This window comes from Carcharodon carcharias, chromosome 2 (assembly GCF_017639515.1).
Source record: "Carcharodon carcharias isolate sCarCar2 chromosome 2, sCarCar2.pri, whole genome shotgun sequence".
NCBI lineage: Eukaryota > Metazoa > Chordata > Chondrichthyes > Lamniformes > Lamnidae > Carcharodon > Carcharodon carcharias.
The window spans coordinates 3,982,906-4,009,612 of record NC_054468.1 but is presented as its reverse complement, the minus strand read 5'-3'; the positions used below and the strand labels follow the sequence as shown (position 1 = coordinate 4,009,612).

General features: G+C 49.1%; 1 protein-coding gene across 1 annotated transcript in view; it reads left to right on the top strand.

Moving 5' to 3' along the window:
• Positions 1-1,760: 1,760 nt before the first annotated feature.
• The window catches only part of LOC121292992 (LIM domain containing preferred translocation partner in lipoma), a 525,780-nt gene continuing 500,833 nt past the window's right edge, over positions 1,761-26,707 (top strand). The window contains exon 1 of the mRNA XM_041215543.1: positions 1,761-1,863. The gene's annotated coding sequence lies outside the window, so the exon portion shown is untranslated. The remainder of the gene's footprint in view (positions 1,864-26,707) is intronic.

The following is a 26,707-nucleotide window of genomic DNA, read 5'->3' as shown; positions in this document are numbered from 1 at the left end:
TAATATCCCACCCAGTCTAATCCCACTCTCCCCCTCACTCCCCGCACCCTTTAATATCCCACCCAGTCTAATCCCACTCTCCCCCTCACTCCCCGCACCCTTTAATATCCCACCCAGTCTAATCCCACTTTCTCCTTCACTCCCCGCACCCTTTAATATCCCACCCAGTCTAATCCCACTCTCCCCCTCACTCCCCGCACCCTTTAATATCCCACCCAGTTTAATACCTCTCTCCCCCTCACTCCCCGCACCCTTTAATATCCCACCCAGTCTAATCCCACTCTCCCCTTCACTCCCCGCACCCTTTAATATCCCACCCAGTATAATCCCACTCTCCCCCTCACTCCCCGCACCCTTTAATATCCCACCCAGTCTAATCCCACTCTCCCCCTCACTCCCCGCACCCTTTAATATCCCACCCAGTCTAATCCCACTCTCCCCCTCACTCCCCGCACCCTTTAATATCCCACCCAGTCTAATCCCACTCTCCCCCTCACTCCCCGCACCCTTTAATATCCCACCCAGTCTAATCCCACTCTCCCCCTCACTCCCCACACCCTTTAATATCCCACCCAGTCTAATCCCACTCTCCCCTTCACTCCCCGCACCCTTTAATATCCCACCCAGTCTAATCCCACTCTCCCCTTCACTCCCCGCACCCTTTAATATCCCACCCAGTCTAACCCCACTCTCCCCTTCACTCCCCACACCCTTTAATATCCCACCCAGTCTAATCCCACTCTCCCCCTCACTCCCCACACCCTTTAATATCCCACCCAGTCTAATCTCACTCTCCCCCTCACTCCCTGCACCCTTTAATATCCCACCCAGTCTAATCCCACTCTCCCCCTCACTCCCCGCACCCTTTAATATCCCACCCAGTCTAATCCCACTCTCCCCCTCACTCCCCGCACCCTTTAATATCCCACCCAGTCTAATCCCACTCTCCCCCTCACTCCCCACACCCTTTAATATCCCACCCAGTCTAATCCCACTCTCCCCTTCACTCCCCGCACCCTTTAATATCCCACCCAGTCTAATCCCACTCTCCCCTTCACTCCCCGCACCCTTTAATATCCCACCCAGTCTAATCCCACTCTCCCCTTCACTCCCCACACCCTTTAATATCCCACCCAGTCTAATCCCACTCTCCCCCTCACTCCCCACACCCTTTAATATCCCACCCAGTCTAATCTCACTCTCCCCCTCACTCCCTGCACCCTTTAATATCCCACCCAGTCTAATCCCACTCTCCCCTTCACTCCCCACACCCTTTAATATCCCACCCAGTCTAATCCCACTCTCCCCCTCACTCCCCGCACCCTTTAATATCCCACCCAGTCTAATCCCACTCTCCCCCTCACTCCCCACACCCTTTAATATCCCACCCAGTCTAATCCCACTCTCCCCTTCACTCCCCACACCCTTTAATATCCCACCCAGTCTAATCCCACTCTCCCCCTCACTCCCCACACCCTTTAATATCCCACCCAGTCTAATCCCACTCTCCCCTTCACTCCCCACACCCTTTAATATCCCACCCAGTCTAATCCCACTCTCCCCCTCACTCCCCGCACCCTTTAATATCCCACCCAGTCTAATCCCACTCTCCCCCTCACTCCCCGCACCCTTTAATATCCCACCCAGTCTAATCCCACCCATTCAATACCTCACCCTGCGGTCTTTCCCCCTCTCTCTCTCTCCCTGTTTCCCGGCTTGGCTGTGAGCTGGGAATGTTGAGCAATGACGCGGCGGCCTGGAATGTGTCCTGACGTCAGGTTGCTCGGTTCCCGGGAAGCGGAGGCACCGGGATTGAGGGAGTGAGAGAGGGAGAGAGCGGCCGAGCGGAGGGAGTGAGTGAGGGTGAGTGCGGAGCTTCTGCTGGTTACTGGCGCCTTCTGCATTGCTGCCGCCGTTACAATGTAGCTCGGATCCGATACATTGTTCCCGGGGCTTCTTCCTGTTTCCATCTTCCAGCCCGGATACAATGTGTCCGGCACCCCCTCCCCTCCCCAGACCCTCCCGCTACCCCCCACCTCCCCTCCCCTCCCCAGACCCTCCCGCTACCCCCACCTCCCCTCCCCTCCCCAGACCCTCCCGCTACCCCCACCTCCCCTCCCCTCCCCAGACCCTCCCGCTACCCCCACCTCCCCTCCCCTCCCCCTCCCCAGACCCTCCCGCTACCCCCCCACCACCCCTCCCCAGACCCTCCCGCTACCCCCCCACCACCCCCCACCTCCCCTCCCCTCCCCAGACCCTCCCGCTACCCCCCCACCACCCCCCTCCCCTCCCCAGACCCTCCCGCTACCCCCCACCACCCCCCACCCCCCCTCCCCAGACCCTCCCGCTACCCCCACCTCCCCTCCCCTCCCCCTCCCCAGACCCTCCCGCTACCCCCACCTCCCCTCCCCTCCCCAGACCCTCCCGCTACCCCCACCTCCCCTCCCCTCCCCCTCCCCAGACCCTCCCGCTACCCCCCCACCACCACCCACCTCCCCTCCCCAGACCCTCCCGCTACCCCCACCTCCCCTCCCCTCCCCCTCCCCAGACCCTCCCGCTACCCCCCCACCACCACCCACCTCCCCTCCCCAGACCCTCCCGCTACCCCCACCTCCCCTCCCCTCCCCCTCCCCAGACCCTCCCGCTACCCCCCCACCACCCCCCACCTCCCCTCCCCAGACCCTCCCGCTACCCCCCCACCACCCCCCACCTCCCCTCCCCTCCCCAGACCCTCCCGCTACCCCCCCACCACCCCCCACCTCCCCTCCCCTCCCCAGACCCTCCCGCTACCCCCCCACCACCCCCCACCTCCCCTCCCCTCCCCAGACCCTCCCGCTACCCCCCCACCACCCCCCACCTCCCCTCCCCAGACCCTCCCGCTACCCCCCCACCACCCCCCACCTCCCCTCCCCTCCCCAGACCCTCCCGCTACCCCCCCACCACCCCCCACCTCCCCTCCCCTCCCCAGACCCTCCCGCTACCCCCACCTCCCCTCCCCTCCCCCTCCCCAGACCCTCCCGCTACCCCCACCTCCCCTCCCCCTCCCCAGACCCTCCCGCTACCCCCCACCACCCCCCTCCCCTCCCCCTCCCCGGTGCCGGCTCCTTCCTCACTCCCACCCCGAGTGACTCCAACTCCCTGCCGGTTTCTGGCTCCGGACGGTCGGTCCCCAGACTCCGCTCGAGACCTTCCTTCAGCCCCGGAGCGGCTCTCCGTTCTGCACCCGGACTTGCCCGTGACGTGAGTCGGCGCCGCCGGGCAGGCCAGGCCGAGGATGGAGCCGGGCCCTAGTCTGCAGCGGCCGGATTGACCACAGGCCCGCGGGGCCCGAGTGAGGATCCTGAGCCGGTCCCCGGGGGCTGAGACCTGCCTCCTCTTTCCTGACGCTCGTTACTGCGTGTTCTGGGATCTTGCTGTGCACACACACACACACACACTGAGCTGATTTGGCTGCCAGCACTCGGGCCTGGGGCTGTGGAAAGCGTTGCCTAATTCCAGTCTTTGTTGAAATGTCTCCGGTTGTCTTCCTGCCGTAACCTCTTCTCTCATGACGTGGACTGGGAGGGAGATGATATTAGGGATTAATATTAGGAATGGTTTGGGCTCATTGAATCTTGCTGAACATTCCTATTTTGTGTAGAATTGAGGCACCTGGGTGACATTTACAAATTTAGCATAAAGAGAACCGATAAATGCCGGAGGAAATGTTTTCCTCAAAGGAAAGCAGTTTGAGGAACGGGCACAAGCTGTGGAATATAACTTTTAATGGGTTTCGAGAAAGGTTGAGACAGCCTCTTGTTAACAAGTGTAAACACGGTTATGAACAATTCATCAAACAACTAGTGTGGATAGAAGCGCTAGATGATCTCAAGGGAATACTGAATAGGAGGGCTGATGGGCTGAAGCAAACACTGGGTAGAAGCGCTAGATGGGCTGAAGGGGACACTAGATCGGTAGAAGCGCTAGATGGGCTGAAGGGGACACTAGATTGGTAGGAAGGCTAGATGGGCTGAAGGGGATACTAGATCGGTAGGAAGGCTAGATGGGCTGAAGGGGATACTAGATCAGTAGAAGCGCTAGATGGGCTGAAGGGGACACTAGATCGGTAGAAGCGCTAGATGGACTGAAGGGGACACTAGATCGGTAGGAGGGCTAGATGGGCTGAAGGGGACACTAGATCGGTAGAAGCGCTAGATGGACTGAAGGGGACACTAGATCGGTAGGAGGGCTAGATGGGCTGAAGGGGACACTAGATTGGTAGGAAGGCTAGATGGACTGAAGGGGACACTAGATCAGTAGAAGCGCTAGATGGGCTGAAGGGGACACTAGATCAGTAGAAGCGCTAGATGGGCTGAAGGGGATACTAGATCAGTAGAAGCGCTAGATGGGCTGAAGGGGACACTAGATCGGTAGAAGCGCTAGATGGACTGAAGGGGATACTAGATCGGTAGAAGCGCTAGATGGACTGAAGGGGACACTAGATCAGTAGAAGCGCTAGATGGACTGAAGGGGACACTAGATCAGTAGAAGCGCTAGATGGACTGAAGGGGACACTAAATCGGTAGGAAGGCTAGATGGGCTGAAGGGGATACTAGATCAGTAGAAGCGCTAGATGGGCTGAAGGGGACACTAGATCAGTAGAAGCGCTAGATGGGCTGAAGGGGACACTAGATCAGTAGAAGCGCTAGATGGGTTGAAGGGGACACTAAATCGGTAGGAAGGCTAGATGGGCTGAAGGGGACACTAGATCAGTAGAAGCGCTAGATGGGCTGAAGGGGACACTAGATCGGTAGGAGGGCTAGATGGGCTGAAGGGGACACGAGATCGGTAGGAGGGCTAGATGGGCTGAAGGGGACATGAGATCGGTAGGAGGGCTAGATGGGCTGAAGGGGACACGAGATCGGTAGGAGGGCTAGATGGGCTGAAGGGGACACTAGATCGGTAGAAGCACTAGATGGGCTGAAGGGTACACTAGATTGGTAGGAGGGCTAGATGGGCTGAAGGTTCCTCCTGCCTGGACCTCCTGCTGTGTGACTTAACTCCAGAAATGCATGGTATGACTTAACAAGACGTATCCCCATGTTTAGTACTTTACCATCCGAATTGCAAAGCTATTCAGTCAGTGACAGCATTGCCTGGTGTGATGCTGAAACATGTGGCCTTCCAAGTGCCCCCCCCTCTGTTGGATCCCTTGTGTGTGTTGAGCAAACTAATCTCAGTGTGGCGTGTTATCATTGGCGTCAGTGTTCCGAAATTAGGAACAATAAAATTAGCTGATGCTCCAACTCCTCATTGTCTGCATTAACTTCTCTGCTCTGGTGTTTGTGCGCTTTCACTTACATTGACTTGCAGTAGCATGTTGGGCACATAACCCGAAGGTAGATGGGTCGATACCACTCTCTGATATTTAGACAGGAACCTCCACATTTCGTATGGTGGTTCGTATCCCCAACTGTCACACAGGAGTCCAGAGTTCAATCCCCCGACGGGGATGCCAATCCTTGGTCCAAACGTCACCCGTGATGGGAAGGCTCGTTCTAGTGGCATGGTGTTGTAGTGGTTAGCGCTGCTGCCTCAGCTCTAGGAACCCGAGTTCAATCCTGACCTCGGGTGTTGGTCTGTGTGGAGTTTGCACGTTCTCCCCTGTGTCTACGTGGGTTTCCTCTGGGTGCTCTGGTTTCCTCCCCCCACCCAAAGATGTGCTGGTTAAGGTGGATTGGCTACAGTAAATTGTCCCTTAGTGTGTGTGCCATGTGATGAACTGGGTGTACCCCAGCTAGTGCCCATTGTCTGTGGCAATTGGCTCCGACTCCTCACGACCCTGAGTTGGATGATGTTGTTCTGGAAAAGTGAGTATTGCCCAGTCCTTCCAGTATCTGGATCGCCGGAGACTGGACATACAAATGAAGGTGTGTGTATGGACCTTGTGGAAGTCCAGACGTGTTGACCTCTGAGGGAATTACCCAGGAAGTATGAATTCTCAATGGGCAATTTCTCTCCTTAGAAACAAAATACCTCAAAGTTAAAATTCTCATCCTTATGTTGAAATCCCTCCCTAGCCTCGCCCCTCCCGATCCCTATAACTTCCTACAGCCCTACAGCCCTCCGAGGTATGTACTCCTCTAACTCTGGCCTCTTGTATATCCCCGATTTTAATCCCTCCACTAATGGCACCGTGCCTTCAGCTGCTGAGGCCATAAACTCTGGAATTCCCTCTCTAAACCTCTCTGCAGCTTCAGAACTTTCCTTGAAACCTGTCTCTTTGAATAAGTTTTTTGTACCTCCTAAAATTTCCGTATGTGGCATGATGCCAAATTTTAATGTATCTGTGCTCCCGTGAAGTACCTTGAAACATTTTGTTATTTAAAGTTGCTATATAAATGCAAGTTTGTTTCGAAGTCGGGGTAGGATAGGATCAGGTTCACACTTTTATGTAATTTCTTTATTGATGACAGCTGATATTTTCATTAAGAGTTAAAAATTGCCTCTTAAAGGGGCAAGACCAATAAATTAAATTAGAACAAATTTAAATGAATCTTATCAAATTAAAGTAAAATGTTGATGAAGCCCCTGTTGCTTACTGGTTGCAAAAGGCCTCGAACTTGCTAACGGATACCGCATTCTCCATCCCCGGGGGAATCCGGGTGTGGGTGTATCCTGGGAAGAGAGGCAGGGTGTCAGAATGAATGATCTCCTGACATACAAACATTTGAACAAGAAGCAGGAGTAGGCCACTCGGCTACTCAAGCCTGCTCCGCCATTCAATAAGATCACGGCTGATCTGATTGTAATCCTCCCCCCACCACCATGCCTAGCCCTGATAACCTTTCACCTCCTTGTTTATCAAGGATCTATCTCTGCCTTAAAAATATTCAAAGACTCTGCTTCCACTGCCTTTTGAGGAAGAGAGTTCCAAAGACTCTCAACCCTTTGAGAGAAAAAGGTTCTCCTCATCTCTGTCTTAAATGAGCGATCCCTTATTTTTAAACTATGACCTCCTAGTCATTCTCCCACAAGAGGGGAATGATATTCTCTCCACATTCACTCTGTCAACCTTACTCTTCCAAACCACTCCAATGGATACAAGCCTCATCTGTCCAACCTTTCCTCATTTTTAAAAATTCATTCGTGGGATGTGGACATTGCTGGGTAGGTCAGTAATTTCTGCTCATCCCTAATTGCCCTTGTTCAGAGGGCATTTGAGAGTCAACCAGATGGGTAGGCCAGACCAGGTAAGGACAGCAGGTTTCCTTCCCTAAAGGGCATTAGTGAACCAGATGGGTTTTTACAATCATCAACAATGGTTTCGTGGTCATCATTAGACTTTTAATTCCCAATTTTTATTGAATTGAAATTCCACCATCTGCCATGGTGGGATTTGAACCTGGGTCCCCAGAGCATTACCCTGAGTCTCTAGATTACTAGTCCAGCAACAATTCCACTATGCCATCGCCTCCTTGTGAAAGGCAACCTGCCCATTCCTGTCCTCCTGCTGTGTGGAGCTGTGGCTGACCACCTTGGCCAGGCCCAGGAGCAGCTCCATGAGGAGTTCCCTCTGAACTGACCAATCCACTCTGCCCTGGGCGGCCAAAGGTCAGCTTCAACCTTCTTGGCCCTCAGTTGGATGCCTTACAGTGAAACACTATTTGTTTCATGTGCAGATTGTCCAGTTGTGAAATGGTTGAGGATAATAAACTGTCTTTCAGTGCAATACAAAATATATGTTGAATTGGGACATGTTATATGCTGAATTTGTACTCACATTCTAGTCAAATGAATGCATCATGTTTATCACAAGATCAACACATATGAGTTTTTTTTATAACAAAAACAGAATTACCTGGAAAAACTCAGCAGGTCTGGCAGCATCTGCGGAGAAGAAAAGAGTTGACGTTTCGAGTCCTCATGACCCTTCGACAGAACTAGGCGAATCCCAGGAAGGGGTGAAATATAAGCTGGTTTAAGGTGGTGGGGGGGTGGGGTTGGGCGGGGGGAGAGAAGTGGAGGGGGGTGGTGTGGTTGTAGGCAAAACCACACCACCCCCCTCCACTTCTCTCCCCCCACCACCTTAAACCAGCTTATATTTCACCCCTTCCTGGGATTCGCCTAGTTCTGTTGAAGGGTCATGAGGACTCGAAACGTCAACTCTTTTCTTCTCCGCAGATGCTGCCAGACCTGCTGAGTTTTTCCAGGTAATTCTGTTTTTGTTTTGGATTTCCAGCATCTGCTGTTTTTTGTTTTTTGTTTTTATCTCTGAGTTTTTTTTATGTTTGTTCTCGGGCTGTGTTGCTGGTGACATCAGCATTTATTGTCCATCCCTAATTACCCTTAAGCAGCTGGTGGTGAGTTGGCTGCTCAAGGGCAGTGCTGGAAAGGCAATAAATGCTGATGTTGCCAGCAACGGTCACAGCCCGAGAGCAACTTAGAACATAAACAAATGAATGCCATTCAACCCAGATTGAATACACATTAATTTACATCCTTTCTGTTGCCCGTCTCCCCATCCTCAAATTCTCTTTGTGTTGATCAGTTAGTTGTGTAAAGTTGTTCTTATTGACCCTGAGTGTGCCTTTCACCTCTGACCTCTGTCCTTGTCCTCTGGTCACGGTTCATGTTGCTCTAATGCTCTACGACCTCTTCCATATTAAGAGAGAGGTGGAGGCTACTTAAAAATAATGATTGTCAGGACGTGGGTGCTGTTTGCATTTATTGTTCAGCTTGAAGCCACTGAGCATGTTTGGTACAACTCAGTGATTTCCTGGGCCACTTCAGAGTTTCAACCATGTTGGTGTGGGATGATTCTCAACTGCTGCAGTGGGATCTGAACACTGAATTACTGCACCACCATTTCCCTGTACCATTGATGACAAACAACAGATTGCTCAAGATTGTTTTCTAATCCAGAATGTTCCCAGGGATGTGGGGGTTTAGTTACAAGGTCAGGTTGGAAAGGCTGGTGTTGTTCTCCTTGGAGCAAAGGAGATTGAGGGGAGATTTGATTGAGGTGGACAAGATTGTGACAGGATTGGATAAGGTAGACAAGGAAAAGCTGTTCAAGTATTCTTGTGTATAGCTTCACCAGGTTGACACCTCATTTTTAGGTATGCCTGGTGCTGCTCCTGGCATGCCCTCCTGCACTCTTCATTGAACCAGGGTTGATCCCTTGGCTTGATGGTAATGGTAAGGGGGGAGAATATGCCGGGCCATGGTATAGTGGTATTGTCACTGGACTGGTGTTCCAGACACCCAGGGTAATGCTCTGGTGACTCAGGTTCGAATCCCACCATGGTAGATGGTGAACTTTGAATCCAATAAACATCTGAATTAAAGTAAAAAGTATTAAATTAATGATGACCATGAAGCCATTGTTGTAAAACCCATCTGGTTCACTAATGCCCTTTAGGGAAGGAAATCTGTCACCCTACATGTGGCTCCACTTGCTAAGCAAGTGCCACTTGATAGCACCTTCACTTGTAGGCCAGACCAGGTAAGGACAGCAGATTTCCTTTCCTGAAGGATGTTAGTGAATCAGGTGGGTTTTTATAATGGTTGCATGGTCATCATTAGACTTTTAATTCTAGATTTTTATTGAATTCAAACATCTGCTGTGGCGGTATTTGAACCTGGGTCTCCAGAGTGATAGCCTGGGTCTCTGGATTACTAGTCCAGTGGTAATACCACAACACCATCACCTCCCCTTGTGGGGATAGTTGCTGATGACTCCATAATGTTTAGCCTCATTCGCGGCTTCTCAGATACTGAAGCAGTCCATGCCCACATTCAGCAAGAGCTGGACAATATCCAGCCTTGGGCTGACAAGAGGCAAGTAATACTCATGCCACACAAGTGTCAGACAAAGACTATCTCCAACATGAGGGAATCTAACCATCATTCCTTGATGTTCAATGGCATTACCATCGTTGAATACCTCACTATCAACATCCTGGGATTTACCATTGACCAGAAACTGAACTGGGCTAGCCATATAAATACTGTGGCTACTAGAGCAGGTCAGAGGCTAGGAATCGAGCGACGAATAACTCCCTCCTGACTCCCCAAAGCCTGTCCACAATCTACAAGGCACAAGTCAGGAGTGTGATGGAATACTCCCCACTTGCCTGGATGAGTGCAGCTGCAACAACACTCAAGAAGGTTGACACCATCCAGGACAAAGAAACCCGCTTGATTGGCACCACATCCTCCACTTTGTCCACTCGCTCCCTCCACCACCGATGCACAGTAGCAGCAGTGTGTACCATCTTTAAGATGCACTGCAGCAACTCACCCAGGCTCCTTCGGTAGCGATCTCTAAACCCATGACCTCTCCCACCTAGAAGGGCAGGAGCAGCAGAAACATGGGAGCACCAGCCCCGGGAAGTTCCCCTCCAAGCCGTTCACCATCCTGATTTGGAAATATATTGCCGTTCCTTCACTGTCGTTGGGTCAAAATCCTGGAACTCCCTTCCTAATAGCACTGTGGGTGTACCTACACCACATGGACTGCAGTGGTTCAAGAAGACAGCTCACCACCACCTTCTCAAGTGGCAACTAGGATGGGCAATAAATGCTGGCTCAGTCAGTGATGCTCACATCCCATGAACGATTAAAATAAAATTCACACACTCAGTGCTACAGTTCTCATCATAATCCTCCATCATATTCTTCAATAAATGAACAGTCTGTAAGTCTGTGGGTTTATCAATGCCCAGAGTGTGTTCCAGTATTCAAGGAGCTGAATATTTCAGACAGACTTCTGTCTCGGTGTCTGTTGTCAATCTTTACTCATTGGTAGTGGTGTTAAGTGTGATTCTGGTATTGGCTAAATGTTACATCATAAATCAAAAGACAAATAAATTTAAGAACACGCACTGTGTCTTATCATGCAAACTCTTGACCTTTTATAAATTGCAGAGATAAATGATAAACCAGATGCCTTGCAACTCTTTTCCACCAACACCAACTCCCCCACCCGTGTAAGGTGTGACTCACCCTGCGGTGCGAATAGCTGCCTCGTATCTTAGCCAGTTCACAAACCCTCCATGTAACTGAGAGCTTGGACATTGTCAACATCTTGTTGGACTGTTGGAGAGATTGGAGTTGGTGACCTGTGACCTGGGTATCTGAAGGCTTCAAATGTGGAAATCCTAGCACAGCCTACTGGAGAGTAATCAAGGACAGAGATTGTGCTCCATCATTGCCTTGTGTCCAGCATCATTAAGAGCAGATATAAGGTTGTCACCCAGGGCCCTGATTTCCCATTGCTTTCCCCGTCACCTCTGGTGCATAGAGAGGAGGACTACATGGCAAAATGCACATCTTTGTTAAGGGATGCAAAGTGATGGACTGTGGTGGCGCAGTATCCTGATTGTGCTCTCTTTACACGTATCAAGAGATAGGAAAACTGTCCTTTGCTGCAGTATTACTGAGTTTGCTAAGTTATAGAATTGGCAATTAAAATAAATGTCTAGAAATATCAAAAATTGCCTCATGATAACTTCAAATGTTTATCATTAATATCTGTATCAATGCATTAAACCTCAAAAATGGTTCAGGACGAGTATTTCAGAAACAAAATTTCTGATGCAAATAAAAGTAAAAGAAGAAACAATCTTTTCTACCTGTCACCCAAGAAACCACAGACACAGGTGCTGAAAACAGAAAGAAAGCAATTCTTCAAATAAATGTCGATGCTGTAAATGCAAGCCTTAAGTACTTGATCACAATTTTGTTTTGAAGTCTTTTGATCAAATAGTAATGAAACTCTGAGATTCTCACAGGGAAGAGCAGGTGTCAAGTTATAGACTGCACCAATTAGATACACGAAAACTTTGCAAGCGGCAACAATCTTCAGCTATTTAGCTAAAAATATTCAGTTGAAACCAAAGTTTTTGAACTGGCTAAATTTCAGAAGTAAAATTGTTTAGCAAGACATTAAAAGACATGAGAGAACTCAGTCACTAATAATGGAAGAGAGATGGAGAAAGAAATAAGCAGACAAATTAGTATTTGCATAAAAAAATAGAATAATCATGGGAGATTTCAACGACCCTGATACGAATTGAATAAAAGAGGTTCAATGAAGAGGGCGTGCCAGGAGCAGCACCAGGCATACCTAAAAATGAGGTGCCAACCTGGTGAAGCTATAACACAGAACTACTTAAATGCCAAACAGCTTAAGCAGCAAGTGATAGACAATTCCACTAAGTAGTTCCACAACTAAAGAATCAGATCTAAGCTCTGCAGCCCTGCCACATCCAGTTGTGAATGGTGGTGGACAATTGACAAATCACCAGAGGAGGTAGCTCCACAAATATTCCCATCCTCTGATAGGGGAGCCCAACACATCAGTGCAAAAGATAAGGCTGAAGCATTTGCAACAATCTTCAGCCAGAGGTGCCGAGTGAATGATCTGTCTCGGCTTCCTCTATAGGTCCTCAGTATCACAGATGCCATTCTTTGGTCAATTTGATTCACTCTACATGATAAGAAATGGCTGAAGGCATTGGATACTGCAAAGACTATGGGCCCTGACAATGTTCCAGCAACTGAAGATTTGTGCTGCAGAACTTGCCGTGCCCCTAGCCAAGCTGTTCCAATAACACTAGAACTCTGGCATCTACCTGGCAATGTGGAGAATTGCCCAGGTATGTTCTGTACACAAAAAACAGGACAAATCAAACCCAGTCAATTACTGCTCCATTGGTCTACTCTTGATCATCGGTAAAGCGATGGAAGGGCCATCAACAGTGCTATCAAGCAGCACTGGCTTAGCAATAACCTGCTCACTGATGCTAAGTTTGGGTTCCGCCAGGGCCACTCAGCTCCTGACCTCATTACAGCCTTTGTTCAAACATGGACAAAAGAGCTGAACTCCAGATGTGTGGTGGGAATGACTGTCCTTGATTTCAAGGTCGCATTTGACCGAGTGTGACAATAAGGAGCCCTAGCAAAACTGGGGTCAATGGGAATTGGGGGAAAACTCTCTGCTGGTTGGAGTCGTACCTACCACAAAGGAGAATGGTTGTGGTTATTGGAGGTTAATCATGTCAATTCCAGGACACCACCGCAGGAGTTCCTCAGGGTAGTGTCCTAGGCCTAACCATCTTCAGCTGCTTTGTCAATGACCTTCCTTCCATCATGAGGTCAGAAGTGGGGATGTTCGCTGATGATTGTACAATGTTCAGCACCATTCGTGACTCCTCAGATACTGAAGCAGTTCATGTCCAAATGCAGCAAGACTTGGATGATATCCAGGCTTGGGCTGACAAGTAGCAAGTAACATTCGCACCACACAAGTGCCAGGCAATGAGTATTCCAAAAAGAGAGAATTTAACCATTGCCCCTTGACATTCAATGGCATTACCATCACTGAATCCCCCACTATCAACATCCTGGGATTTACCATTGACCAGAAACTGAACTGGACTAGCCATATAAATACTGTGGCTACAAGAGCAGGTCAGAGGCTAGGAATCCTGTGGTGTGTAACTCACCTCCTGACTCTCCAAAGCCTGTACGCCATCTACAAAGCCCAAGTCAGCAGTTTGATTGTATACTCTCCACTTGCAGGGATGAGTGCAGCTCCAATAACACTCGAGAAGCTGGACACCATTCAGGACAAAGCAGTCCGCTTGATTGGCACCCCATCCACAAACATTCACTCCCTCCTGAGGCACAGTAGCAGCAGTGTGTACCATCTACAAGATGAACTGCAGGAACTCACCGAGGCTCCTTCACAGCACCTTCTAAATCCACAACCAGTACATCCAGAAGGACAAGACAGCATATACATGGTGTTCCCCTCCAAGCCAAACACCATCCTGATTTGGAAACATATCGCCATTCTTCCACAGTTGCTGGGTAAAAATCCTGGAACTCCCTTGCTAACAGCACTGTGGGTGTACCTAAATCACATGAACTGTAGCGGTTCCAAAAGGCAATTCACCACCACCTTCTCAAGGGCAATTAGGGATGGGCAATAAATGTTGGCCCAGCCAGCGAAGCCCACATCCCATGAATGAATAAATAAAATGATAGGCAAAGGAGATATGGGAATGGGGTTCCTACAATGTGCACAGAAGTCTTTTCTAATTCAATATGTAAAATCCCAACCAGGGATGATTCACTATTGGATGTAGTCATGAGGAATGAACTAGTGCCGATAAGAGAAGTAAAAGTAGGGGAACATTTGGGCAGTCTGTTAATAATATCATATACCTTAAAGTGATGATTAATAATGGCATAAGTATGATGAAAACCAAGTTAATAGGTTGGTGAAAAGCTGATTTTGAGGAGCTGAGGGTAGAACTTTGGAACATAAATTGGGTGACAATGTTGTCAAACAATGATGTAGAATGACAGTGGGAGATATTTAAAATGGTGTTCAGCAGAGTGCAGGGAAAATATGTTCTGCTAAAAGGAAAGAACAAACTAAATACTAGTGAGACTCTGTAGTTGAACAAAGACATAAGGGAACAATTGAAGGTTAGTAAAGGGGCAACATTAAATACATGAACAGCAGAGGCGTGCAAGGTATGAGAGAATACGAAGATATTAGAAGAGAGATCGGAAGCAATTTAGGAAGGCAAAGAGGACCTATGAAATTAAGTTATCAAGGAACACAAAACAAAATACTAAAATATTTTACAGCTTTATCAATAAAAATAAAGGCTGTGATGGAAATAGAACCATTAAGAGATTGACAGGATAATACCACGGGTAACAATAGAGAGATGGCAGAAATATTAAACAATTATTTCACTTTGGCATTTACAAGGGAGATAGAACGGGTCACCATCTGGGACATGAGACTGAATGATGAGATGAATAATAAAATAAATGCATTTTAATTAAAAGGGATGTTGAATAAATTAAACAAACTCAAACAGGATAAAGCCCCTGTTCTGGGTAGATTGCATCTACCAATTTTAAAAGAATCCAGGGAAGAGACACCAGAGGCATTACTACACACAGTTAATAAGTTGTTAGAATAAAGTGTGGTGCCAGAAGACTGGTAGATAGCTAATGTAATTCTTGTATTTAAGAAAGGGGCAGAACATGTCCACGGAATTATAGACCAGTCAGTTTAACATCAGTAACAGGAAAAATAATGGAATCCTTACTTAAAGAGAGGACAGAAGAAGATCTAGAGAAGAAAAATTTATTGAAAGAATAGGGAGGGGGGGGGAATCAGCATTGATTTTGAAAGGGTAAATCTTGCTTCACCAACTTTATTGAATGTTATGAGGAGGTAACAGAGAGTATACAGTGGTTGTAATTTACCTGAGTTTTCAAAAGCCCTTTGATAAGGTGCCCTATAATAATGTGGAGTCAGGGGACCAATGGTAGTATGGATTACTAGCTGGCTTCAAGGCATTATAAATATCCTGAAGGTTACCATTGACCAGAAATGGAACTGGACCATCCATATAAATACCGTAGTTACAAGAGCAGGCCAGAGGCTGGGAGTTCTGTGGCGAGTAACTCATCTCCTGCCTTCCCAAAGCCTGTCCACCATCTGCAAGTCATAAGTTAGGAGTGTGATGGAATATTCTCCACCTGCCTGGGTGAGTGCAGCTCCAACAACACTCAAGAAGCTTGACACCATCCAGGACAAAGCTTTCCACCTGATTGGCACCCCATCCACTACTTTAAACATCCAATCCCTCCAACATGGTCACGCAGTGGCAGCAGTGTGTTCCATCTACAAGATGCACTTCAGCAACTCACCAAGGCTCCTTAAATACGACCTCTGCCACTTGGCAGGACAAGGACACCACCACCTGGAAGTTCCCTCCAAGCCACTACCATTCTGACTTGGAAATATATCGCCGTTCTTTCACTGTCATTGGGTCAAAATCCTGGAACTCCCTCCCTAACAGCACTGTGGGTGTACCTACACCACATGGACTGCAGTGGCTCAAGAAGGCAGCTCACCACCACCTTCTCAAGGGTGATTAGGGATTGGTAATAAATGCTGGCCCAGCCAGTGATGCCCACATCCTGTGAATGAATAAATAGGAAAGAAGAGAAAGGGTGGTAAAGAGATTGGCAGAAGGAGGGAAGTGGATCAGTGCTGGGACCACTGCTGTTCACAATTTACATTAATGTTTTGGATTTTGGAATTCAAAACACAATTTCTAAATTTGTAGGTGACACCAAATTGGGGAGGATAGTCAGTACTGAGGAGGACTGCAACAAGTTACAGGAGGACAATCAGCAACAAAGTTCAACACAGGTAAATGTGAGGTATTACATTTAGTAGGGAGGTCACTTATTACTTGGAACATGCAAGTCTAGGTGGGCTAGAGGAACAAAGGGACCTCAGAGTATAAGTATACCAATCACCAGAAGTTGCACTATAGGTTAACAAGGCCAGAAAAAAAAAACACGTTCTAGGCATTATTTCTAGAGGGATAGAATTGAAAAGTAGAGAAGTTATTCTAAACCTGCAATGAACCTTAGTTAGACCACACTCAGAGTACTGTGTGCAGTTCTGGTCACCATTTTATAAAAGGATATAGAGGCACTGGAGAGGGTGCACAGGAGATTTGTAAGGTTGATCCAGAAATAAGTGCATATACATATCAGCACCGACAGACAGACAGACTGGGTGTTTTAGCACAGCTGATGGGAAACGCTGAGCTGCTCAAATCTCACGGAAACTTGAAACAACTGCCACAACTTGTTTTGCAACTTGTACAAATTTCATGATGCGTGCCTTTAATTTATTCTTATAGGTTTCTTACAAAGCTAAAATAAACCTTTATTAATAGAAGAAATGATTTTAAGTACATACATAGATCTACAAATTACTACTATGATAACTTCTAAATCCCCTAATTAATCTAAACCCCAGTTACACTTTCATTAATGCAACAGTAAGACACAGATTTTAAAAGACCCAGGCAAGGTGACACACAATACCCTGAAACAGTCCAATTAAAGTGAGTTTCTTTAACTTCAGTTGCTTGTAGACAGCAGCTTGAGGCTTAGATGCTGGAAGCTTTTTTTTCACACTTTTTGGATCTTAAAATGCCTTCCCTTGCACACAGCCTTCTCTCCTTTATCCATATTTTCCCCTTTGAATGCAAATTCCCATTGTTTCATTATGTCTTTGGACTTTACCTTTCTAATAATAAAAACCTCTCATAGTACCAATTTTACCTGTAATTTTTGGGAAAAATAAACACAATGTTTCTTAACTTCTCCTGGCTGGGTGAAACATTTCACCCCCTCTGAATTCAATCCAGCCTGGTTTATTTAAAAATGCAAATGTTCCATTTGCACCTATGTTTACCTACTTAACATTTCATTCCTAGCTTATCTTCTGTTAGATCAAAGCCTTCCGACCAGCAGCCTTTTAATCAATTAAGTCTCACCCACACAGAGACATAGACACAGACCCCTCTATTTTACAATAAATCCCAATAACATTATGAAAATTATTATTTCTTCCTGACACTGGGTCTCTTTTGAAAAAAGAAGCCTCAGGGATGACCTAATCAGTGTCTTTGAAATTCTGAAAGGTTTTTATAGAGTGTTTACAGAGAGAATGTTTTCGCTTGTGTGGAGAAGAGCAGAACTAGAGACCATCAATATAAGACAGTCATCAATCAATCCAATGTGGAATTCAGAAGAGCATAAACATCTGGAGTAGAACATAGACACAGGCATGGACTGGATGGGCTGAATGGCCTGGCAGAAGGTCAATGCTGAAGAAGTGCTGTCTTGTTGGGTGAGGGAAGGTGGAGGGTCAGTACTGAGGGAGTGCTGCACTGTGGGAGGGTCAGTACTGAGGGAGTGCTGCACTGTTGGAGAGTCAATACAGAGGGAGTGCTGCAGTGTCGCCGGTACTGTATTTTGAATGGGACATTAAAACAGGTTCCATCCACCGTCTCACATTCAATGCAAAAAAGCCCTTGACATTGTTGGAAGAACAGGAAGTTCTTCCTCATGTCCTGCCTAATATTTACTTGTATTCAGCTAATATGTTCCTTTTGAGGAAGAATAATCTACCAATTAGCCACAGAGAGCTTGTTGGGTAAACAAAAAATCAATAGATTATATTTATGAAGCAACTTTCAGGAAATGTTCCAAATTCCTCCACAAAATGTAGCACCCAAGGTTTGGGAATTGATACTGACTGATGGAGAGCTTGCAGAGTTCGATAGCTCAAGATAAGATTCTATGCGAGCTTCCTGTAACAAGCTTCAGTTTTCTGCTGTGCAGTTATTGAGGAAATTCTGTACACAGTGTCAGCATTGTGGCAGTTATACTGGACGGGGCAGATAGGTCAGGAGCATTGGATGATGGGTGTTGGATGATCGGTGTTAGTTTCTGGGCAATGAGAGACAAGTAGGATTCAGCTTAGATTCAAACTGGTTTTGATAGAAAGTGGAAAGATGATGATAAAAATATAAGTTATTCAGCCTTTTACATTTGTGAATGCCTGGTGGATAAACCTGTCTCTGTGTGAGAGATTACAATATTTTTATATGGGGGTTACATTGTCTCTAAGGGGGTTACAGTGTCTCTGGGGGTTACAGTGTCTCTGCGTGGGGGTTACAGTGTCTCTGCGTGGGGGTTACAGTGTCTCTGCATGGGGGTTACAGTGTCTCTGCGTGGGGGTTACAGTGTCTCTGCATGGGGGTTACAATGTCTCTGTATGGGGGTTACAGTGTCTCTGCGTAGGGGTTACAGTGTCTCTGTATGGGGGTTACAATGTCTCTGCATAGGGGTTACAGTGTCTCTGCGTTGATGTTACAGTGTCTCTGCGTGGGAGTTACAGTGTCTCTGCGTAGGGGTTACAATGTCTCTGCGTGGGGGTTACAGTGTCTCTGCGTAGGGGTTACAATGTCTCTGCGTAGGGGTTACAGTGTCTCTGCGTGGGGTTTACAGTGTCTCTACATGGGGGTTACAATGTCTCTGTGTGGGGGTTACAGTGTCTCTGCATGTGGGTTACAGTGTCTCTGTATGGGGGTTACAATGTCTCTGCGTGGGGGTTACAGTGTCTGCATGGGGGTTACAATGTCTCTGCATGGGGGTTACAATGTCTCTGTATGGGGGTTACAGTGTCTCTGTATGGGGGTTACAACATCCCTGTGTGGGGGTTACAATGTCTCTGTGTAGGGGTTACAGTGTCTCTGCGTGGGGGTTACAGTGTCTCTGTATGGGGTTTACAGTGTCTTTGCGTAGGGGCTACAGTGTCTCTGTGTGGGGGTTACAATGTCTCTGCATGGGGGTTACAACATCTCTGCGTGGGGATTACAGTGTCTCTGCGTGGGGGTTACAGTGTCTCTGCGTGGGGGTTACAGTGTCTCTGCGTGGGGGTTATAGTGTCTGCGTGGGGGTTACAGTGTCTCTGCGTGGGGGTTACAGTGTCTCTGTGTGGGGGTTATAGTGTTTCTGCGTGGGGGTTACAGTGTTTCTGCATGGGGGTTACAGAGTCTCTGTATGGGGGTTACAGTGTCTCTGCGTGGGGGTTATAGTGTCTCTGCGTGGGGGTTACAGTGTCTCTGCGTGGGGGTTACAGTGTCTCTGTATGGAGGTTACAGTGTCTCTGCGTGGGGGTTACAGTGTCTCTGTATGGGGGTTACAGCGTCTCTGCGTGGGGGTTACAGTGTCTCTGTGTGGGGGTTACAGTGTCTCTGCGTGGGGGTTATAGTGTCTCTGCATGGGGGTTACAGTGACTCTGCGTGGGGGTTACAGTGTCTCTGCGTGGGGGTTATAGTGTCTCTGCATGGGGGTTACAGTGACTCTGCGTGGGGGTTACAGTGTCTCTGCATGGGGGTTACAATGTCTCTGTATGGGGGTTACAGTGTCTCTACATGAGGGTTACAATGTCTCTGCGTAGGGGTTACAATGTCTCTGTGTGGGGGTTACAGTGTCTCTGCCATGTGGGTTACAGTGTCTCTGTGTGGGGGTTACAATGTCTCTGCGTGGGGGTTACAGTGTCTGCATGGGGGTTACAATGTCTCTGCATGGGGGTTACAATGTCTCTGTATGGGGGTTACAGTGTCTCTGTATGGGGGTTACAACGTCCCTGTGTGGGGGTTACAATGTCTCTGTGTAGGGGTTACAGTGTCTCTGCGTGGGGGTTACAGTGTCTCTGTATGGGGTTTACAGTGTCTCTGCGTAGGGGCTACAGTGTCTCTGTGTGGGGGTTACAATGTCTCTGCATGGGGGTTACAACATCTCTGCGTGGGGGTTACAGTGTCTCTGCGTGGGGGTTACAGTGTCTCTGCGTAGGGGCTACAGTGTCTCTGCGTGGGGGTTACAGTGTCTCTGTGTGGGGGTTATAGTCTTTCTACGTGGGGGTTACAGTGTTTCTGCGTGGGGGTTACAGAGTCTCTGTATGGGGGTTACAGTGTCTCTGCGTGGGGGTTATAGTGTCTCTGCGTGGGGGTTACAGTGTCTGTGCGTGGGGGTTATAGTGTCTCTGCGTGGGGGTTACAGTGTCTCTGCGTGGGGGTTACAGTGTCTCTGCGTGGGGGTTACAGTGTCTCTGCGTGGGGGTTACAGTGTCTCTGTACGGGGGTTACAGTGTCTCTGCGTGGGGGTTACAGTGTCTCTGCGTGGGGGTTACAGTGTCTCTGTATGGGGGTTACAGTGTCTCTGCGTGGGGGTTACAGTGTCTCTGCGTGGGGGTTACAGTGTTTCTGCATGGGGGTTTTGATGTCACTGTGTCAGGCGTTTTGGGATCACTGGGGGGGGGCAGTGGCATAATGGTATTATCACTGGACAGGTGTCCATGAAGCCTACATTCTCAGTAGGTCACAGATCCCTGATGCCTTCCAGGGTCCACAGAAGCTGCAGGGATGTCTCCTCGGAGACAAGGCCTACCCACAGAGGCCATGGCTGATGACACACTTGCAGCAGCCTCAGACTGCAGCAGAGCGATGTTGTAATGAGGCTCATGCTGCAACTCGCAACTTGGTGGTACAGACCATCGGGATGCTGAAGATGAGGTTCTGGTGCCTGGACCGGTCTGGTGGAGCCTGCAATACAGTCCACAGAGGGTGTCACACATCATCGTTGTCTGCTGCATCCTTTACAACCTGGCGCCCCAACAGGGAGAGGAGCTGGCTGAGGAGGAGATGGAGGAGCTGGAGGTCTCCTCCGATGAGAAGGACGTCCTGAAAGGTGACGATGCTGGGGATGAGGCCTTTGCACTGTTTAGACAAGGCAGGCGTACTCGGGATCCCTCACAGCTGGTGGAATTGTGGAGGATGCAGTGAGGAGACACCGTAGGCCCTCACATTGCATCTGTCAATGTTTGACTGCAGTCTGGCTTATGGCGGTGCACATACCCTCTGTGTTAATGCTCCTGTCATGGAAACACTGTGGAGGCCCTAATAGTTGCTCGATTGCAGGAGGATGATGAAGACATGCAGCGAGGACACTCCATAGATCTTCACATAGCCTCTGAGAATGTCTGACTCCTGTCTGGCTGAGGTCAGCTTGCTTGCGCTCTGTGACCAGGGTCATAACATAGAGATGCAGCCATGAGATTTGAAAGCACCTGATTCTTTGTCCGTCTTCTGCACCTGAGTTCTTCAGGAGCACATTGTCACTGGTCACAGATGCTGAAGAGGTGGGGGCCAGCCCCTCTTTAAAGGTGCTGAGAGCACACAGACAGAATGACAGAACTCTGTGATGCCTACCCACAACATTTTGGCAGCAATGACCAGCAACGCCAAGCTGCAGGCATCAGTAATGTGTCCAGGGAGTGTGAGGCTGGACCATCAGTTTGGTCTGAAGGCTGCACAGACACAGGGAAGAGGCCCTGGACTGAGACACCTGCCTTTATCTTGTGCAGAAAGGATTCACATCTGAGTGACACGAACACTGCTCATCAGAACAAGGATCCACAGGCAGGGAGACATTCTTGGGAGTTTATTGACAATAGTGAACAGTATATACAAGTGATTAACTCCTGTGACCAGGCTGTGCAACTACATTTTCTTAACCTTCGTAACCCTGCCGCTACGTCTTGGTGCTCCCGGCTATTCACAGTGAAGGTGGAGGCAGCCTGCTGACTGCTACCCAGTCTGTGATGACCTTGGCAGGTGTCCTCTGGAGGCCCCTGGCCTGTTTTTGGGGTCCTGATGTGTGGCAGTGACACCCTCCTCGGCTGTGGAGGAGCTGGAGATGCTGAGGTCACAGGAAGAGGGGATTTGGATGAGCTGGACACTTCCAGAGTCACCTGGGTGGATGGTCCCGGAGTGTACACCTGCTGATACCTCTCCCTATGGGTGCCTGGGTCCCCTGGATGACTTCTTGAGGAGAAAGGGTAGCTGGAGTGAGATTGAGCTGCCCCACACACCTCTTGTGTACACACTGTTGGAGGCCAACTATGGCATCAGTGATGGAGTTGAGCCCGTGCAGCAGTGCAGGAGTAACATCTTGGACCAAGGTCTCCATGGTGGCCGCCATCCTACCAGCATTGACCTCAGTGCATTGGCATGCTGGCGCTATCACCTCAGACTGAAGGTGGACAGACTCCTCCATCGTGCCTTCCAATCTGAGGAGTGCAGCGGACATCCCTTCCTGATGTTCCCAAGCTTGTCTTTGCAGCTCCAGCAACTGTGACATGACCGAGTCCAGAGGCTCATCATCTGACTCAGACTCAGCAACGTTCTGGCCTCCAGCATCCTCCGAGTGCCGGGGACCTGGGAAGTCCCTGCCTCCACCTGCTGTGGATCAGACAGTGCGATGTACTCACCAGATTGTGATCCTGAGGCTACTCTAAAGCTCGGTCCCACTGAGGTGTGTGACTGCGCTGGTGGAGGGTGTGGGTGAGCACTGAGATGGGACTTCAGGGAGGATGCCTCCAGATTCCTCTTCAGAGGTTTCTTTGGGGCTTGATTGGAGGCCCTGGGTCATGGACTCTGTTGGCTGTTTCCCAGATGTGCCTGTGGAAGCAAGGGGAGATAATTAGTGCATGGCAGGGGCCTGTGAAACAGGACACATCACTCACAGCATGGTGGTCTGATGGATGTTGTACTGCTGGATCCTCACTTGGTAGAGCAGCGTCGACCTCACTGTCAGCACAGGACCGGTCCCGGTCATCACCGGCCAGTTGGATGGTACTGTTTTCATGAGGATCTTGATTTCAGGCATTCCTCCAGTAGTCTGTGACCTCTCCCTCTTTTCCAGCTTTTCCTGCATGGATAGAGCTGGAGAGAGTGTAAGCAGGACACCTGCCAGGCCAGATGATAAGTAGACCTGGCCTGTGTGGGTGGTGAGTGGTCCCATGGATGGGATGAGGATGATGATAGTGTGTGTGAGATAGTGAATGGTGATGTCCCTTGAACTGGCCGTGAGTGAGATCCCTGTGGGTGTGTGCTGGGTTTGAGAGTGAGTTGAAAATGATGAGAAGACTGACTTACCCTGGCGGAACGGAGGAGATCATTTATCCTCTTGCAGCACTCTTTTGAAGGGCGTTGGTGATTACTACCACGGCCACCGCCTCCCAAGCCGGATTGGTGATGTTGCTGCCCTCCCTGCAGCCAGAGCGGGGAAAGAAGTCATCATGATGAGCCTCCACTTCATCCAATAGGCACTCAAGAGATGTGTCATTGAACCTGGAGGCTGCAGTCTTTTTACCTTTAAGGGCCATGGCTTCTGTGCAGCAGTCGTGGGCTGGAAGCACTGAGAGGTGTGCGCGTGGCTGCACTTTAAATTGTTTCTTCTTCGTTCAAGGGATGTGGGTGTCACTGGCTGGGCCAGCATTTATTGCCCATCCCCAATTTCCCTTGAGAAGGTGGTGGTGAGCTGCCTTCTTGAACTGCTACAGTCCATTTAGTGTAGGTACACCCACAGTGCTGTTAGGGAGGGAGTTCCAGGATTTTGACCCAGTGACAGTGAAGGAACAGCGATATATTTCCAAGTCAGGGTGATGAGTGACTTGGAGGGGAACTTCCAGATGGTGGTGTTCCCCATGTGTCTGCTTCCCTTGTCCTTCTAGAGGGTAGTGGTTGTTGATTTGGTAGGTGCTGTTTAAGGAGCCTTGGTGAATTCCTGCAGTGCATCTTGTAGATGGTACACACTGCTGCTACTGTGTGTCGGTAGTGGAGGGAACCTATATGGCGCTCTGTGTCCAGAAGTGGTGAGGTGATGGTGTGGCAGGCGAATGAGAGCCGAAAAAAACATTGTGTTTCCTGGGAATGCATAATTAATGCAGTGGGTTTGGGATGATACAACGTGAAAAGCCACCACTGCAGCCGTCTCATTGTGAGGGGTTACGATGTGTCTGTGTGAGGGGTTATGCTGCCTGTGTGAGGGGTTACGATCTCTCTATGTGAGGGGTTATGATGTCTCTGGGTGAGTGGATACGCTGTGTCTGTGTGAGGGATTATGCTGTCTGTGTGAGGGGTTACGATGTCTCTGTGTGAGGGGTTACGATGTCTCTGTGTGAGGGGTTACGATGTCTCTGTGTGAGGGCTTACGATGTGTCTGTGTGAGGTGTTACGATGTGTCTGTGTGAGGGGTTACGATGTCTCTGTGTGGGGGTTACGATGTGTCTGTGTGAGGGGTTACGATGTGTCTGTGTGAGGGGTTACGATGTGTCTGTGTGAGGGGTTATGTTGTCTGTGAGGGTTTACGATGTCTCTGTGTGAGGGGTTATGATGTCTCTGTGTGAGGGGTTACGATGTCTCTGTGTGAGGGGTTACGATGTCTCTGTGTGAGGGGTTACGATGTCTCTGTGTGAGGGGTTACGATGTCTCTGTGTGAGGTGTTACGATGTGTCTGTGTGAGGGGTTACAATGTGTCTCTGTGAGGGGTTACGATGTCTGTGTGAGGGGTTACGATGTGTCTTTGTGAGGGGTTATGATGTGTCTGTGTGAGGGATTACGATGTGTCTGTGTGAGGGGTTACGATGTCTCTGCGTGAGGGGTTACGATGTCTCTGTGAGGGATTACGATGTGTATGTTGACGGATTACGATGTGTCTGTGTGAGGGGTTACGATGTGTCTGTGTGAGGGGTTACGATGTCTCTGTGTGAGGGGTTACGATGTGTCTGTGTGAGGGGTTATGATGTCTCTGTGTGAGGGGTTATGCTGTCTGTGTGAGGGGTTACGATGTGTCTGTATGAGGGGTTACGATGTCTCTGTGTGAGGGATTACGATGTGTCCATGTGAGGGGTTACGCTGTGTCTGTGTGAGGGGTTACGATGTCTCTGTGTGAGGGTTACGATGTCTCTGTGTGAGGGGTTACGATGTGTCTGTGTGAGGGGTTACAATGTGTCTGTGTGAGCGGTTACGATGTGTCTGTGTGAGGGGTTACGATGTGTCTGTGAGGGGTTACGATGTCTGTGTGAGAGGCTATGATGTCTCTATCTGAAGGGTAATGATGTCTCTATGTGAGAGGTTATGATGTCTTCGTGTGAGGGGTTACGATGTCTCCGTGTGAGGGGTTACGATGTCTCCGTGTGAGGGATTACGATGTGTCTTTGTGAGGGGTTACGATGTGTCTGTGTGATGGATTACGATGTCTCTGTGTGAGGGGTTACGCTGTCTGTGTGAGAGGTTACGATGTCTCTGTGAGGGGTTACGATGTGTCTGTGTGAGGGGTTACAATGTGTCTGTGTGAGGGGTTACGATGTGTCTGTGTGATTGGTTACGATGTGTCTGTGTGAGGGGTTACAATGGGCAGATATTTTTAGGTCACTGTGCAGACACACGCCCGACCCAGTCGGCTGCAAAATTGCACAAGGTGACATCGGGCGAGCATCCCGACATCATCCTACGTTCGCACGATATTCTGTTTGGCGGGTGCACTCGCAGCAGTCGGGACTGTTCCCGCCAACAATTAAGAGGCCAATTAAAGGAATGAAAGTTGTAATTGCCTTTGATTTTTTCTGGTCCCTCTAACCTCCCAGTTGGTCGAGGGGTGAACTGGCCAGGTGGCCTTTGCCTCTTTCATGAAACTTCACCCAAGGCCGGGATGAGGTTTTCGTTATTAAATTAAAAAAGATTGCCTGGACAGAATTTTCATTGTGCATATGTTCAGGTGACCGATTGTGATGCGTGGACATGTTTTTCTGGATCGTAAATGCTTTATTTATTAGTTTTAAAGTCTTCAGCTCCCTGAGGCAGCTCTCTGCCTTCAGGGAGTTTTCATTAAAGACTTGCCCGCACTTGAGTTTACATTAGCGCCCACCCTCCCACTACCCCCACCCCGGCAGCGCTGAGCATTCCAGCACACGCTCCACACTGGCGGTCAGCAGTTCATTCCCCGGCTGCTCCCAGGTCCGCAAATCACGCCTGTATCCCAGCCTAAAAATCTTGCCCAATGTTCTGCATGACGGACTGTGATACTTCTGTGTGAGGGATTACAATGGCTGTTTGGAGGTTATAATGTCTCTGTGGGCCTTATGGTGTCTCTGTGTGAGAGGCTATGATGTCTCTATCTGAAGGGTAATGATGTCTCTATGTGAGGGGTTACGATGTCTCCGTGTGAGGGGTTACGATGTCTCTGTGTGAGCAGTTAGGAGATCTCTCTGTGGGGTTACAACACCTGTTTGTGATTTTTAAAAATTCGTTCACGGGATGTGGGCTTTGCTGGCTGGGCCCAGCATTTATTGCCAATCCCAAACTGTCCTTGAGAAGGTGGCGGTGAGCTGCCTTCTTGAACCGCTGCAGTCCATGTGGTGTAGGTACACCCACAGTGCTGTTAGGGAGGGAGTTCCAGGATTTTGGCC